This window comes from Emydura macquarii, unplaced genomic scaffold, assembly GCF_026122565.2.
Source record: "Emydura macquarii macquarii isolate MOO-44397 ecotype Brisbane River unplaced genomic scaffold, CSIRO-AGI_Emac_v2 contig_3374, whole genome shotgun sequence".
Taxonomy (NCBI): Eukaryota; Metazoa; Chordata; order Testudines; family Chelidae; genus Emydura; species Emydura macquarii.
Window position 1 is genome coordinate 16,241 of NW_027133511.1, and position 17,118 is coordinate 33,358.

Sequence of the window (17,118 nt, forward strand, 5' to 3'; positions counted from 1 at the left end):
CCCTTGTCCGTGGTGGGAGAGGAAAGGCAAGGACTCTCTCCTGAGCCGAACAGACAGGCAGAGCCCACATTCATCTTGGGAGATGGGGCTTGATCTGTGATGTCTGACAGGGAGTTAGCAGCCAGGGCCTCTGCCCCACACAGACAGACAGACACATAGAGAGGTCCGGCCTCTGCCCCTGCCCCTGCCCCAGACAGACAGACAGTCCCAGCCACAGCACCGCCTCTGTCTCCGGGTCACGTGACGAGTTCCGGTCACGTGTGCCGCGATCAGCTGGCCGCGCAGGCAGGGCAGGGCAGGGCCGGGCCGGGCCGAGCCGAGATGGCAGCGGGAGCAGCCAGCGGGGGGCGGGACGCCGCGGGACCCGGGGCTCAGCACTGACAGCCCGGCCCGGAGCGCTGCCGGTAAGCGGCCCCCGGGTCCTCTTCCCCTCCCCCTTCCCCTCCCCCATCCGCTCTCTCCTCCCCCGGGGGGCCGGGATCCCTCCCACCCGCAGACCCCCACCCCTGCCTTCCTCCCTCGGGGGGACCTCCGGGCTCCATCTCTCCCCTCGGCCCCACCCCAAGGAGACCTGCTCCGCAAGACGCCCAGCCTTCCCCCCTTCCCCGTCCTTTCCTCCAGCAGCCTCAGTCCCCCAGTAACCCTAACCGGGCCCCTGAATCTCACCCCAGCCTTCCCCACAAGCTACCCCAACTCTCCAGCCTAGAAGTAATTACCCCCCAGATCCCACCCGCGCTTTTGGGGGGGCAGCCCTCATTCTGCAGTGGCAGCAGGGCTGGGGTGATATTCAGGGTTTGCCCCCCCCCCGATCTTTTCTACTCCCACTTATATTCCTCATCACTCCTCACCCACATCTTCCTCCTTTATCCCTGTTCCCCAGCCCTCACCCCAGCAGCAGGCCCCACTGGCAGAGCTTTTCCAGCTCTCCTCCTTAGCCCTGTTTGGCAGCACATGATGGTTAAACTGGGCCCAGCGTCCTGCTGTCACAGAACAGCTGTGGAGAGTGGGATCCAGTCAGGACCCTGGGATAGGGGAGATGGGTGGGACTCGCACCTGCAGGTGTGTCTGCTTTCTGGGCGGGTGCACAGCTGATGCTGTGGCTGCCACTGCCTGGAACAGAGACCACCTCAGCTAGACGTGTGTGGAGCCCCTGTAAGCCGCCCCTGTGGCGGCTGGGATCTGAGCCCTTGGCATCTCGACAGGTGCTCTGGAGAGAAATCTGTGCCCACTATAAGGTTTGAATCTTGGTTCTGAATGTTTTATTTGAAAGTAGTCATCACAGGGGGATCATAAGAGGGGAAATAATTGGTCCCACAGGGTGCTCATTGAAGGGAGTCTCTCCTGGAGTTTATATTTTTAATTTTGAAGTGGGTTTAGTGCAGGTGGAAGGTGCCAGCTTGCCAGTCCTGGATGCTTGGTCCTCTCTCTCCATACCAGGCACCATAGTGGCAGTGCAAGTTTCTACACACCATTCTGCCGCGGTGCTTAAGGCTTGCTCTGCAGAGATCACCTCAAGGAGCTAGAGGGTCATCCTGTCTTCGTGGCCCATCCAGTCCTTTGTTCTCCAGAAATCTCTTGTATATTGGAACTCGGACTGGTACCCTCATACTGGCCTTCAAAGCAGCCATCTGTTGTGTGTAACTCGTGATGGATGACCCCTTGTTGAATTTGAACTGTGACTGAGCGTTGAAAACCTCTGTACCTTATATCTATCCTCTCGCAGCAGGAAAGTTGTTCACCATCTCTCTGCCTATGTTAGGTAGCGCACAGGTGGCAGAGAGAATAATCTGAGTATATGACTGTGTCTGTGAGGATCTCTCTCTTAACTCTAAAGGTCTTTCTTTCTTTCTTTCTTTCTTTCTCCCTTTCTTGACTCTTTGCCAATCTTCATAATTTTTGTCCTTCTTCAAACACAAGTATTAATACTAGGAGTAGGGACAAGGTTTCATGACTGACAGGGTGGCTGACTAAATTCTAATTCTGTGTGCTTTCCCACCTTTCTGAACTTTTGACTTTGGGCCCTGACTCTGGTTTTACTTGTGAACAGGAAGTGATGAGAGACCTGAGAATTACACAAGGGAGTTGGTTGCTGCTGCTTTTTCAGTCTCTTTAAAACGCACTTCAGTAAGTAAAGGAAAGTATAGTAGATGGGGCAGCAGAAGGCTGAGACGGAGTTGGGATTTCATGGTGTTTTATAAGGAGAGAGTGTCTTTCTGGTGCCACATTCCAGTTTCTGTGCTGCACCTTGGAAAATGACCCTTAGCAATCACCTGCCATCTATTGCCAGTGTATTTCTTTGTTTCCCAGCATGGAAAGCTTGCTGCTGCTGAACACTAGGGCTGTAAAGGCTGAAAGAAACTTTATTGTAGCCCTACAGTGTGGGAGGCATAGGCGTGAAGGTGAAATTCCTGTCCTGTGTGTGTGTGTGTAAAGGCGGTTGTGATGATGACACTCTGACTCTGTCTTGGAAATCAAATGTGTAGCTTTTCCAGCATTTCTTAGTGGATTGTATTGATCTGGTGACTACTTTCTTCTCCATCCCCTTTCCCTACATATATTAATGAGCAGTTATCTAGAATGACTTTGTGCCTGACCTAATTCTGGGGGGTATATTTCTTTGCTTGTTTATAGTTGGGAAAGGTCCCTCATGGATGAATGGCAAGGAGGAAAACAGAGAGTGAACGCGGCTGGTATCTAGAACAACCATCTTGAACTGAACAAAGTCAGTACAAAGACATGCTAGCCTTGGAAGCTGCATTCCCAGGAGTGATGGAAGTTGACTGAAATAGCACTCTTGGCTCCTTGCTTCTCAGGATGCCATCATAAGAAATTCAGAGCAGCCATAGTGGGTCAGACCAATGGTCCATCTAGCCCAGTATCCCATCTTTCAGCAGTGGCCAATGCTAGATACTACAGAGGGAATGAACAGAACAGGGCACTTATTGAGTGACCCATCCTGTGGTGTATCCCCAGCTTCTGGCAGTGAGAGTCTTAGGGACACCGGGAGCATGGGGTTGCATCTCTGACTACTTTGGCTAATAGCCATTGATGGACCTGTCCTCCATTAACTTAGCTAGTTCTTTTTTGAACCCAGTTATGCTTTTGGGCTTAACAACATCCCCTGGCAACAAGTTCCACAGGCTGACTGTGCGTTGTGTGAAGAAATACTTCCTTTTGTTTGTTTTATACCTGCTGCCTATAATTTCATTGGGTGATCCCCTGGTTCTTGTGGTTTTGTGAAGGAGTAAATAACACTTCTTTATTCACTTTCTCCACACCACTCATGATTTTATAGATCTATCCATCTTTTCCAAGCTGAACAGTCCCAATCTTTTAAATCTCTCTTCATATGGAAGCTGTTCCATACCCTTAATCGTTTATCAAAACAGCGAGAGTCCTGTGGCACCTTAAAGACTAACAAATATATTTGGGCATAAGCTTTCGTGAGCAGAAACCCACTTCGTCGAATGCATGTTAATCATTTATGTTGCCCTTCTCTGTATCTTTTCCAATTCCTATATATCTCTTTCGAGATGCAGTGATCAGATCCGCATGTAGTATTCAAGATGTGGGCATAACATGGATTTATATTGTGGTGTTATGATATTTTCCTCATATTATCTGTCCCTTTCCAATGCTTCTAACATTCTGTTGACTTTTTTTACTGCCACTGCACATTGAGCAGATCTTTTCAGAGAACTATCCATAATGACTCCAACATCTTTGCGTGGTAACAGCTAATTTAAACCCAGTCATGTTGTATGTATAGTTGGGATTATGTTTTCCAATGTGCATTACTTTGCATTTATCAACACTGAATTTCATCTGCCATTTTGTTGCCAAGCCACCCAGTTTTGTGAGATCCCTTTGTAACTCTTCGCAGTTGGCTTTGGACTTAACTATCTTGAGTAATTTTGTATTGTTTGCAACTTTGCAACCTCACTGTTTATCCCTTTTTCCAAATCATTTATGAATAATTTGAACAGTACTGGTCCCAGTACAGACCCCTGGGGAACCCTGCTATTAACCTCTCTCCATTCTGAAAACTGACCATTTATTCTTACTCTTTGTTTCCTATCTTTTAACCAGTTACTAATCCAGGAGAGGACCTTCCTTCTTATCCCATGACAGCTTATTTTGCTTAAGAGCCTTTGCTGAGGGACCTTGTCAAAGGCTTTCTGAAAATCCAAGCACACTATTTCTGCTGAATCATCCTTGTTAACATGTGTGTTTGATTCCCTCACAGGCTTCTAATAGACTGATGAGGCGTGATTTTCTTTTACAAAAGTTATGCTGACTCTTCCCCAACAAATCATGTTCATCTATGGGTTGAATAATTCTGTTGTTTACTGTAGTTTCAACCAATTTGCCTATATTGAAGTTAGGCTTATTGGCCTGTAATTGGCGGGATCACCTCTGGAGCCTTTTTTTAAAAGCGCTGTCACATTAATTACCCTCCAGTCATTTGGTACATTAACTGATTTAAGCGATAGGTTACATACCACAGTTCTGCAATTTCATATTTGAGTTCCTTCAGAACTTTTGGGTGAATACCATCTGGTCCTGATGATTTATTATGTATCAGTTTGTTCCAAAACCTCCTGTACTGACACCTCAATCTGGGACAGTTCCTCAGATTTGTCACCTAGAAAGAATGGCTCAGGTGTGGGAATCTCCCTCACATCCTCTGCAGTGAAGATAGATGCTTTAGCTTTTCTGCAATGGCCTTGTCTTTCTTGAGTGCTAATTCAGTACCTCGATCATCCAGTTGCCCCACTGATTTTTTAGCAGGCTTCCTGCTTTTGATGTACTTAAAATATTTCATTTAGTTTTTGTGCCCTTTGCTAGTTTCTCTTCAAATTCCTTTTTGGCCTGCCTAGTTATATTTTTACACTTGACTTGCCAGAGTTCATGCTCCTTTCTATTTTCCTCAGTAGGATTTGACTTCCAATTTTTAAAAGATGCCTTTTTACCTCTAACTGCCTCTTTTAGTCTGTATAGCCATGGTGGTGGCTTTTTTGGGGGGGGGGTGGGGGAGGGGGGAGGGAGCTCTTCTTATTTTTAATTTGGGGTATACATTTCATTTGAGCCTGTATAGTCTGTATAGCCATAGCGGTGTGGTTTTTTTGGTCTTCCTATTATTTTTAATTTGGGGGATGCATTTAATTTGAGCCTCTATTATGGTGTTTTTAAAGCTGCCGTGCAGTTCATAAGCATTTCACTCCTGTGGCAGTTTCTTTTAATTTCTGTTTAACTAGCTTCTTCGTTTTTGTGTAGTTCCCCTTTCTGAGGTTAAATGCTTCTGTGCTGCGTTCTTTGGTGTTTTCCACCTCCACCCCAAAGATGTTAAATTTAATTATGGTTGCTCTTTTCTAACAGTTCAGCGATATTTACCTCTTGGACCAGATCCTGTGTGCCGTTTAAGACTAAATCAAGAATTGCTTCTCCCCTTGTGGGTTCCAGGACTAACTGCTCCAAGAAACAGTCATTAAGACAGGCACCGTGCATTAGATTAATGAGGCAGCATGGTCTGGGTGAATGACCACGTGACTGGGAACTGGGGGAATCCTATGTCTGAATTCCTGCAGTGCTGAAGGAACAGGTCCAAGACTATTTAGAAGGACTGGACATACACAAGTCCATGGGGCCGGATGCAATGCACCCGAGGCTGCTGAGGGAGTTGGCTGATGTGATTTCAGAGCCATTGGCTATTATCTTTGAAAGCTCGTGGCAATTGGGGGAGGTCCCTGATGATGGGGAAAAAAGCGAATATAGTGCCCATCTTCAAGAAAGGGAGGAAATAGGATCCAGGGAACTAGAGACCGGTCAGCCTCACCTCAATTCCTGGAAAAATCATGAAGCAGGTCCTCAAGGAATCCATTTTAAGGCACTTGGAAGAGAGGAAGGTGATCAGAAACAGTCAACATGGATTCACTAAGGGAGAGTCATGCCTGACCAACCTGATTGCTTTCTATGAAGAGGTGACTGGCTCTGTGGATGTGGGGAAAGCAGTGGACATGATATACCTTGACTTCAGCAAAGCTTTTGATACGGTCTCTCACAGTATTCTTATCAACAAGTTAAAGAAGTATGGGTTGGATGAATGGACTATAAAATGGATAGAGGACTGGCTAGAGCATAGAGCTCAACGAGTAGTGATCAATGGCTCCATGTCTAGCTGGCAACCGGTCACAAGCGGAGTGCCCCAGGGGTCAGTGCTGGGGCTGGTTTTGTTCAACATCTTCATTAATAATCTAGAGGATTGGGTAGATTGCTCCCTCAGCAAGTTTGCAGATGACACTAAGCTGGGGGGAGTGGTAGATACCCTGGAAGGTAGGGACAGGATACGGAAGGACCTAAATAAACTGGAGGATTGGGCCAAAAGAAATCTGATGAGGTTCAATAAGGACAAGTGCAGAGTCCTGCACTTTGAACGAAAGAATCCCATGCACAGCTACAGATTGGGGACCGACAAGCTAGGCAGCAGTTCTGCAGAAAAGGACCAGGGGGTAACGGTGGATAAAAAGCTGGATATGAGTCAGCAGTGTGCCCTGGTTGCCAAGAAGGCTAATAGCATATTGGGCTGCATTAGTAGGAGCATTGCCAGCAGATGGCGGGAAGTGATTATTCCCCTCTATTCGGCATTGGTGAGGCTGCATTTGGAGTATTGTGTCCAGTTTGGGCCCCCCACTACAAAAAGGATGTGGAGAAGTTGGACAGAGTCCAGCAGAGGGCAACAAAAATGATTAGGGGGCTGGAGTACATGACTTATGAGGAGAGGCTGAGGGAACTAGGCTTGTTTAGTCTGCAGAAGAGAAGAATGAGGGGGGATTTGATAGCAGCCTTTAACTACTTGAAAGGGGGTTCCAGGGAGGATGGAGCTAGGCTATTCTCAGTGGTGGCAGATGACAGAACAAGGAGCAACGGTCTCAAATTGCAGTGGGGAGGTCTAGGTTGGACATTAGGAAAATGTTTTTCACTAGGAGGGTGGTGAAGCACTGGAATTGGTTACCTAGGGAGGTGGTGGAATCTCCATCTTTAGAGGTTTTTAAGGTGCGGCTTGACAAAACCCTCGCTGGGATTATTTAGCTGAGGTTAGTGCTGCTTTGAGCAGGGGGTTAGACTAGATGACCTCCTGAGGTCCCTTCCAACTCTATGATTCTGTGAATTTCCGGCATGGCAACTGGCTTGCTGTGTGATCCTGAGCTAGTCACTTGGCTTCTCTGTGTCTCAGTTTTCCTTATCTGTAAAATGGGGATTATACTTGCCTGTCAGGGATGTTGAGACGCTTACAGTAACTTGATGATGACTACTCTGAAGATACGATGTGCTGTGTAAGTGAAAAAGCCCAGATTCGACATCCGGTTACACACCTGCAACCACACTAACTCCAGGCGTAGAACTGAGGGCCCAGCTGGAGCTGTGCGAAATGTCTCTGAGCTCAGATGGCCCGTTCCTTTGGGCATTTATTCCCTCACCGCTGCAAAATCAAAGGGTTCAACTGCTTGCTCCAAAGAGCAAATGTTAGAACCTCCGCTTGAAGAGGGTTCTGATGAAATTATCAATATTTTAACAGCACAAGAAGAGGCATTTTAGCATGGCAGTGTCGTTTCATAAAGAGGAAATGAAGTGGGCTTTTTGTCTTAACAGCAGAGAGAAGAAAGTGAATGGGCACCAGAGTGTTTGATTAGGGCAGGGTTCATTTGGCTTGGACCCATTCTTGCTGGGATTCCATGGGGTTGAGACTGCCTTGGATTGGGGCCACCCTTGATTGTGGGGACTGAGTCTTCTCTGAAATGTCAAGTGGCGGATGGGACCAACACTCAGTCACGTCCCTTTGCGTGGATTCTATTTTGTGACGTCTGATAAAGTGTTCTCAGCCGTGCTGCACACCCCCAAGGTCTCGGTTTGGGCTGTGCTTACCTCCCCCTTTGGCATGACTCGGATGTGCCGCCCTTGCCTCGTTTCGCCACGCTGCTGCAGGTTTCTGAATGGAGAGGACTTGCGCTGCATGGCAGTGCACAGAGCATGGGGAGCTGGGAGCTTCGCTTTGGCATTTCCTTCTGCGGTGAGGGCCGCCTCTGCCTCTGAGTGCAGTAAACGCGCTCGTTTCATACCAGAACTAGAATGTCTGCTATTGGTTTGGGAGCCCATCTGTGCTGCCATTTTTGCCCCAGCAGGACTTGCCGGCAGTGCCAGTGCGGGCAGCAGAGTGTAAGGGCAGGGGTGACATGAGCTAGCTGCTAGCGAGTAAGGTGTGTCTGCAGAGTGGATTGCAGACGCTTTGGAAGATGACCTGGCAATGGTGCAGTGTACGTGGAAGTCCTGCCCCTTCCTCCATGCTGTGTAGGATCCCCTGGTAGAAGAACCCTTGTGATCTCACTGTACAAAAGAAGATGGGGCATGGGGAGGCTGTTGGGGGGGTCCTGTTCCCTGTATGATACAGAGGTCCCTGACTGCTGCACAGGGAGTAACGAGGAAAGATCCATCATTGTGTGGACCCTGTGCTGCTTCCTTCCCCTTGTGCTACAGCCACTGGAGTCTCCTCCAGCCATTAAGTCCATAGAGTGGGGTTACTCGATGTCTTGGAGGAGGATTCCTGTTTCCTGGTTCACACTGACCACGCGATTCAGCGGCAGTCAACGGGAGTTAGGCAAACTACTCAGAGTAGTTTGCGTAACTGACGTCGATTGCTCAGCTTCCCTTCTGCGCGCTGTTCACACTGTGCTGAGCCAACCAGAACAGCATTCCCCTCGACTCAGCGCTACGCTACTAGAGGGGGTGGACTTACTCAGTTGACTTCCTGATCAATTGAGTGAGTCTCACTGACCGCTCAATCGATCCTGAAAGATCGATCTGGCAGCGGTGATTTTGCCGTCAGTGTAAACGTAGCCCTAGTGAAGTCTTCCAGACCCTAGTAGAAATCCTTGAGCCGTGGAGAGGATTTGCCCTTCCCTGAGTGTTCCAAGATCAGGTTGTGTGAGAAAAGGCATGTGACTGGAGGACTAGGGTGCAGTGTCTGTAACTTAAGTTGTCTGGGGAGAATTTCCTTCCTGTCTGCACGGGGATTGGTTGGCAGTGTTCTTACGCAACATGCACGAGAGGCAACTTTGGCTAGTGGGTGGAAGGCGGGAACTGGAGATGGGAGACCCAGGTTCCAGTCCCAGCTTTGCCACAGACTTGCGTGATTTTGGGCTAGTCTCTTGCAGTTGGCTTGCTTTTTCAAAAGTGGCTGCTGGTTTTGGGTGCCCAGCTTAAGATGCCCAGGGCCTGATTTTCAGAGGCGCCAACCACATAAAACTCTGACTTCAATTGGAATGATGGGTGCTCTGCCTTTCCAAATATCAGGGCCCAAGATGTCTCCAGTTCGGCTCCCAAAATCAGCGGCCATTTTTTGTCTTGACTCTTCCATGCCTTAGTTTCTCCAAGTTTATTCTAGAGGTAGTGTCGCTGAACTGCATCGATGCTGGGCTCCTTCAGCTGGGTGTCACTAAGTATTATTATTATTATTTAACGTATCTCCTCTCATACTAATACTTAACAGTTTGTGTCTTCAGAGCTTGGATACAGTCAGTCATATCTGCTATAGATTGGATTTACTGAGAGCTGGGAGTTCTGGAAAATGCTAATCACTTTGCATTGGGACTGAAAAGGCAATGGTCTCTGGCTGACTCTTCAGGGAAAGGCAGACAGTGACCTGCCGCTAGATGGGGTTTAACATGTGGCTAAACGACAGCCTGGCCAAAGCGTGCCCCAAGAGAAGGATTCGCTCTTTCAGGAATCAGAAGGGCTCTTGAAATGTTTAGATGAAACTGGAAAGAACTAAAACTGCATCGCTCTGGTTGAGGTGGCTTCATTAAATGACATAGGAAGGTTTTGTTTGAGGAAAGGGACCGATCATGTGCTCCAGTTCCTTTCCCTCCCCACCCTCAGCTTCTGTACCTGTCTCCTCTCCAGCTCCTTCTGTGCCATCAGGCACCCCAGCAAGTCCCCACAGAGGCGGAACAATTTTTCTTTTGTTTATGCTGGTGTGAATCCTGAGTAACTTCACTGAAATCAACGGGGGAACATGAATCTGGGCTGGAGAGTCCAAACCAAGATTGCTGGGCAGGGGCACATCATCAGTGAGCCAATACTCAGCTCATCAACAGCTCTCACCCCCTCCTGCTCCTCACCAGCGCACTGTGCCTTTGGGCAGCTTTTTAAACCACTAGTTCCAGGTTCTGAGTCCCACTGTCAATTTTTGTGGCTTTGCAATCATGTTTTCCCGTCCGTTTTAATATTCTTTCTTCCCTTTCGTGTGTGAGATGCGCACAAATGGGATAATTGGCTATGTAGTGGAAAGCGTGTAAGTGACAATACTGTGTTATGGCAGTCCTAATGGCTCCAATGTAGACCGGGGTGCTGTTATGCTAGGTGCTGTACACCACCGCAGACCCTCCCTGGAGCATTCACAGCCTGAAGAGACAAGACTGAAAAAGGCTGGATTATTATCTCTGTGTCACAGCCGGAGAACTGAGACTTGGATATTAAGGGGCTTGCAGAGAATTGACGTCGGTTCTCCTGAGTCCCGTTCTGCCACTTTAGCTGCAAAACCATCAAATCCACAAACCAGAAACAATTTGTTATCTCCCAGTAATGGCAATCCCAGCTGCTACTTGTAGAATAAGTAACATTTTTCAGATACATGTTTATAAACCACAGTACTCCTTGAAAATAGAGACTACAATATAGTGTGCGTCCCTTCTTGCTTTCTCCCCATTTCCGGTCAACCCAAGCTAACTTCTTGATGGATTGTTTTTAACTTGCCTCTTAGTCATTCATCCTCTCAGAACCTATAGAAATTCCTATGCAAACCAAACTCCTTTTTATGATGACTTGCCCTGTTGCTTCATTTCACTCGGGGGAGAGGTGAGTCATTTGTGCTTGTTAAGATCTAACATGAGATCCTGGAATTTATTAACATTAAGCAATGCATTGTACGGGGTAATCTATTGAATCCTGTAAAGCCAAAGTGTTCTAACCTGAGAAACTGCCACTTCCGCTGTGTGTATTTATTTAAACCTTTGAGAACTGATGACGTCTTTGTAGAAAAATAAATCCACATGGGGCGTCTATAAACTCTGAGGTTCAGAGAAGTCAGTGAAACTGTTAGCCACCTGCTTTGATATGGTAACATGTTATCTATGTATCACATGTTGGGTACATAGACTAGCTGGCCTCTGTTTTTTGCAGGCTATATTGAAACTTTATTCTTTTAATAACTTACTTGCCTTAAATTCTCTTATACAGTGGTAGAATTATTTTGTCTGCATTCCTACACTAGTTCTGTTTTAGGACTGCAGTAGTACAGAGCACTCAGAACTGTAGCATGCTTTAAAAAAAATTCAAGGTGAAAATGCTGGCAAGTGACTAGTGATTCTGCGTTGTCTAGTTGTGATTCGGCATGTTGGTGAGTGACTAGTGATTCTGGGTGCATCGAGGTTTGGCTGCCCAACGTGAGCCACCTTACAGGTGGCAGGAGTTCAGACCCCTTTGAAAGCCTGAGCTTCTTTTGGGTGGCTCAGTTTGGGCACCTGAGATCACTAGTCTTGGCCAAAGTTCCTGCTGCCAATTCTTGGAGTTGTACAATTCTTCGAATGTCTCGGTACTGTAATGAGTAGAGGAATGTTCTCTGTTAGAATAGAAAACTCTGGAGACAGCCCCTCCCCACTGTGTTGGGGCAGGTATTGGGGGAAGACGAAGCTCTGCGGGTTAATATTAATGTTTGATTAAAGTGTGTCCTTCTGCTCTACCCATCCTCACCTCAATACACAGGTTTGCTGCAGGTTACGCTAGCATGCATTGTCTTACTGCAACTGCCCCGGGGTGAGTGTTCTAATGGGCATGAGGTGGGATCTGGCATGCAGCTGTCCAATACAGTCAGCAGGTCAGGGCTAGTTGCTAAATTATACAGTTCTAATGCTGATCCAAGTTGGGGAAGGAGAAGTGCTGATAAGGGAAACGGCTGCCTTTTCCAGTCCTGGTTTCTATGGAAACAGGACATCAGAAGAGCAGAAATGCAGTAAGCTCTTTAAATTAATTGCCAGTTCTCAGCGCACATGGCCTATTCTCAGCTCACTCATCCATCTTTATTGAGATGGTAGCTAGAAATGGCCAGCTCTTGATGACAAGGTGCTGCAGCAGTAGACGAGTACCAGTGTAGGCAGGCAGCCTGTGTTTTAACCACTGAGTTAAACCATCTAGATCTCCTCTGAGCAGGATTAGACAACATGGTGGCTAATACACCAGGGGGTCAGTCCATGCTACCCCTCCCCACATTGCTTCCGCTAGTGCAATGGTAGGAAATGTGAAGGAAATTCCTGGCACAGATGTAGCTTCCATGGTAAACCTTCTGCTCCTGTCTTCTAGATTTCAGTGTTTGAGTGTTCACATTACTGGTTCCTCAAGAAATAGCTACTCTCTCTTGGGTACCAGAGGCTCCTAAAGGCTCTGGTAATTTGGTGATGTGTGTTGGAGAATATCAGCCAATTTGATCTCTATTCCCCTGAACTTGGTGGAGTTACAGTGAAGTTGGGTTTGGCCCCATGTACTTAGATTTTCTCACCTGAAAGAGAGGGGTATCAACCTCAATGTGCAGCGTAATCCCTTGATTGTATATTATCGCCCAGCTATCCTTGCGAAGCAGTAGTGTCTTCTTCTTCCTCTGTCTTTTTTGTTTACATCGGTTGGGACATCAGTCTTATCTCCCAGACCAGACCTTAATGCTGAGGTCAGGACAAACAGCATTCCTGGCTAGTAACTTGACCCAATGATGAACTGAAGCTGCAAAGCAAGTGCGTTCACATGCATATTCCACGGCATCCTCTTGCAGCGTAACTCTTGTGCCTGATGTTGCATAGGTTACTTATGGACACTTTGCAAGGGAGATGCTCCTGACACAGCTGTTGGGCTAGAAGATGCAGATTGAGAGTCCCTGGTGAGCTGATCTTCAGCTGATCAAACTTTCTTTAGTTAAACAAACAGGTGTCATGGCTTCAATCCTGAAACCCCAACACATGCTGAGGTATGCAGGGCTGCAAAGCCAGATCCAGTGTGTTCTCTCTTCAGACATCTTCTGGAAGGAATTTCCCTTTGCCGCCATGTGTTCCAGGTTAAAAGCTTGATCTCTCTGGTCTGTAGACCCTGAAAAAACTCGTACAGTCTCAGTCATATGCTGATTATTAGGTTTAACTCCTAACTTCTGCTTTCTTCTGTCTCCAGTGGGTCGGACAAGTCAGACGTTGGTGTTACAGTAAGACTTTAGCTCTCGCTGGGTGGGAATTCCATACTTCTCTTTTTAGACCTGTCAAGGGCTTGGTGGGTTTTGACTGGCATAAATTTAGTCTTCTGACTTCATGTGACCTTGGTTTTACTCAACTGTTGCTCATTAGTTTCCCTAGAAACTAGCACTATACTATCATCAACCATCTGAGCGAAAAGCATGGGCCAGGGCGCTGTCAAGGCAGGGAGAGGAATTCCTGCCAGGCGTGCAGTCTTTTTTACTGCTGTCCTCTCCATTGCTCCTTTGTTTTAAAGTCTAACTCAAAATTGTCTGTGCAGCTGAGGCTTGGAAACAAAAAAATCTTCTGATCTCTTGGCCCAGGGCAGCTTTAGATTTCAAATTTGATGGTCTGTTACAAAAATGTGGCTGTCCAATCTGCAGGACATGGTCTCATTCCCTTGGGCAAATTGAAATGAAATATTAATGCTTCTGCAAAGAAGGGTCTTTCTCTGCACTCTGCTCATTCTGCTCTGGTCTATTGTGCCAAGATTTCTCATTTTTTATCCTCTTGGTTTAGTGTGTCCAAGTCTCACTTAATCTGATGTGCTTGGCTTTGTCTTCACTTTAAAAGCCTCCCTCCCCCCACAATCAGACTGAGGTCAGACTGTATAGCTGCCTTCAAGTAAACATTCTAGATGGCTGATGCCCATCTGGTTTGCAGTCTAGATCTGACCATGCAGAGTCACCTGCCTGGTGCTGCTGTTGGGTGCTCCGTGACCAAGTTTCCGATTCCTTTCAAGCCAGTCGAGAATAGGCTGGTGGAGCTGGAGAGTTTCTAGTCTTGGGCCACTCCAATGTATATTCATCAGATCCTGGAGTGTTTCTTCAGTGCCTGCGTGTGGGTGGGGCTTTTACCACAGAGGTGTTGCAAGATAATGAGTAATGTCTCCACCAGCCGTGACATACGCTGGCAGGCCAGTGGTCTGGTTCTATAAGACTTGTTAAAAAACCCTGTGCTCTGTCACTTGTTTCCAATTTGATGGCATCTAAATATAAATTTAGAGGCAGCCACTTTCTGTGAGGGCGCAGCTTCTCTTGTTCCGTCCTGGCTCATCAGCTGTGGAAAGGACTCTGCTGATTGTCAGTTTGTACATTGCCAGAATGGGCCAATTCTTCATCGCTGACGCTGGGCCATTGTGTGGAGTCTAGGTACCAAAACCGGGTGACCAGTGCTTGCTGTAGTTTGGTGAATGTGACACCCACATCTTCAATGGCAGGAAACCTGACACTTCTCTTTGCCCAAAGGGTGCTCAAGCTTATGCCAGTTTATGCATATTAGAGGCTGATTTGCATCTGGGATGCTGACACTGTGGGATGTATGCAGATGGGTATCTCGAGGCGGGATGTGTATGGATCTGTATTGACCTGCCTCTCTACCAGACCTTGTGGGTAATGGCTATAATGCAATTATTCCAACAGTAAGTGCTGCAACTGCCTTGTAGCGTGTGCTGTCTTGCAGCATAGATCAGACAAGGTGATTCGTTAACCTGAAGTCTCTCATCGATTTGTCCATTTCTCTTTGATGCCTTGAGTTCTCCATGGAGGTTTGAGGCTAGGCGTGGTATTATGGTGGGTTAATCTCTGGAAACACGTCTCTTCGAGGAAATTTTGTCCTGTGAGGTGAGGAAAGTAATTATGTTTGTGTCAGTCTGACTGGAATGAATGAAAGGAAGCGGGACTGTGCAGCATGTAGTCAGGCTGCAGGAGTGCCTGGGGATAGCCGCTGTGGCAGGACTTTAACAAGAGTCCCTGTGACATACCCAGGGCAGAGTGTACACCAGTGAGTAGCTGTGTCACCCCTGCCCTTTACGCTGCTTTGCTGTTGCTGCCTCCGCTCCTGGACTGCTCGCAATCCGCCTCTAGCATGTAAGTCACTCCCAGTGACGTCTGGGCACTTTGCAGCCGGCCAGTCACACCCAGGCTTTTAGCAGCTCGGATTGTACTGCAGGTTGACTCCAGTGCACTCCCAGCCCCAGATATTTCCTCAGCACTGTACAAGCTCACAGCAAGTCCATTGTTGTTAACAGACCTTGTTATCCCACATGGAGGCTCCCAAACACTTCCATTCAAACAGCCTGGTCTAAATAAAACAATAAAACCGGTTCATTAACTACAGCAAGAGACATTTTAAGTGAATGCAAGTAATGAGGCATACAAGTCGGAAGTGGTTACAAGAAAAAAACCGCAGCTCGGACCTACCTTAACAAACTGTTAGATTCAAAGCAATGTGTCTCTCACCACATGTTCTCAACCGTCTTACCAACCAAACGCTTAGGCCAGGACCCCTTCTTCTGTGAAATGGCTGCTTCATTTGTTCCTTCTGGTGCCGTGAATTGATGGAGACTGAGGAGGAATGGTTGCTTCTGTGTGTTTCCCCTTTCTTTTAATAGTCCTCTGCCTCCTTTGAGAAGCATCTTCAGCTGAGACTCAGGAGACAAAAGGTCTGCGTGGACGGGAATCCCAGGCTTTCTTTGCTAAAATGTAGATTTGTCAGCCATGTCCCCTTTCCTGCCAAAGAATGGCCATTTCACAGGTGATGGCCTGTTGGCCATGTTTACCCCGGCTGAGGCGTCGGCTGGCCTTTGTCTCTGAGGAACTGGCTTGACCACATCCCAGACATGGAGCATGTGTCCATAACACCTGACATGGGAATCTTGTAGCTCCACAGACAGTGCTGCTGCACGTGTATTACCAGAACAACACTGATTAGCAAATTGAGTTTTCAGTGAAATCTCCCAAAGCAGATTATGTACAGGGATTATTGCAATGGTGTGCAGGGGACACAGTCTGCCACAGCCCCATAAAACTCATTACCAGTGGTTGGGTTTGCTAAGAGAAAGGTGATTAAATCTTGTGTTTCCAGGTGTAAAGTGATTGCCGGAAGGGGGCAGAAAAGAAGTGGTGACCTCCTCCGCCCCTTCCAGCATCCCTGCACTGCATTTCATGCTTTGCTGGGAGTGGTACAGTAGTTTATTCTGGAGCATCAGGTGCTGTCGGCTGTGGCAAATCTAGCATTCCTGGTTATCAGCCTGGGTGCACGTTACCGGTTTGGAAGTAAGACTTGGGAGCCAGGATGTATAAATGGCCTGGCTGCTTAGGGACCACGACCACACTTACACTGTCCCTCCCTAGTGCATTGGGGGAATTACAGAAGTGTCTGGGCAGGAAGAAGCTGCCCCTGTTCTACCCCAGAACATTGAGGAGGATGCATCTCTGCCCAGATCTTACCCTGGATCTGCTTCCACTCGACTCTCCTTCTCCTGCTTCCTTCACTACTCCCACCCCCCTCTGAGGGAGCCAGGAACAAAGAGAGCCTTGTTCTTAGAAGGGTCTCAGCTGGCTCTGCCAGCTGCTTGACCTAGAGTTAGGCTGAATAGCCAGACATCAAAGCTCCTGGGTCTCTTACTGTTTCTAGCATACTTAAGCTGTGTGTTTGCACAAGAGGCCTTGACATTTTTCTGGGGGGTAAACACCATCAAGTTCTTAGCTTGCAGAGTGCCAGCACCTGTTGCTGGGGTACCGGGAAGGGGAGATGGAAAAGTCCTTTGTTTGTCCTGACGCTCTTAGAAAGATCTGATGTTTCAGATCAAAGTGCTGAAAAAGCTGCTTGTGTTGGAAATTTTGCTAACCTGGAGGAGCAATACCAATTAGAACTACAAGAGGGTAAAATCACAGCTCATCTCTCATTGTGGTTGCAATTTTATTTTTTTCCCATAAGGAAATTCCTTAGTGCAATGACCAAAATAATGGGGAAGTGGTTGGAATGAAAAGTAGAGAGAAAATCTTGCAAGACT

The 17,118-nt window shown here is 47.4% G+C and overlaps 1 protein-coding gene across 2 annotated transcripts in view; it reads left to right on the forward strand.

Moving 5' to 3' along the window:
- The first annotated feature begins 308 nt into the window (after nt 1-308).
- The window catches only part of ABCA3 (ATP binding cassette subfamily A member 3), a 77,275-nt gene continuing 60,465 nt past the window's right edge, over nt 309-17,118 (forward strand). For both annotated transcript variants that reach the window (XR_010917305.1, XM_067534066.1), the window contains exon 1: nt 309-404. The gene's annotated coding sequence lies outside the window, so the exon portion shown is untranslated. The remainder of the gene's footprint in view (nt 405-17,118) is intronic.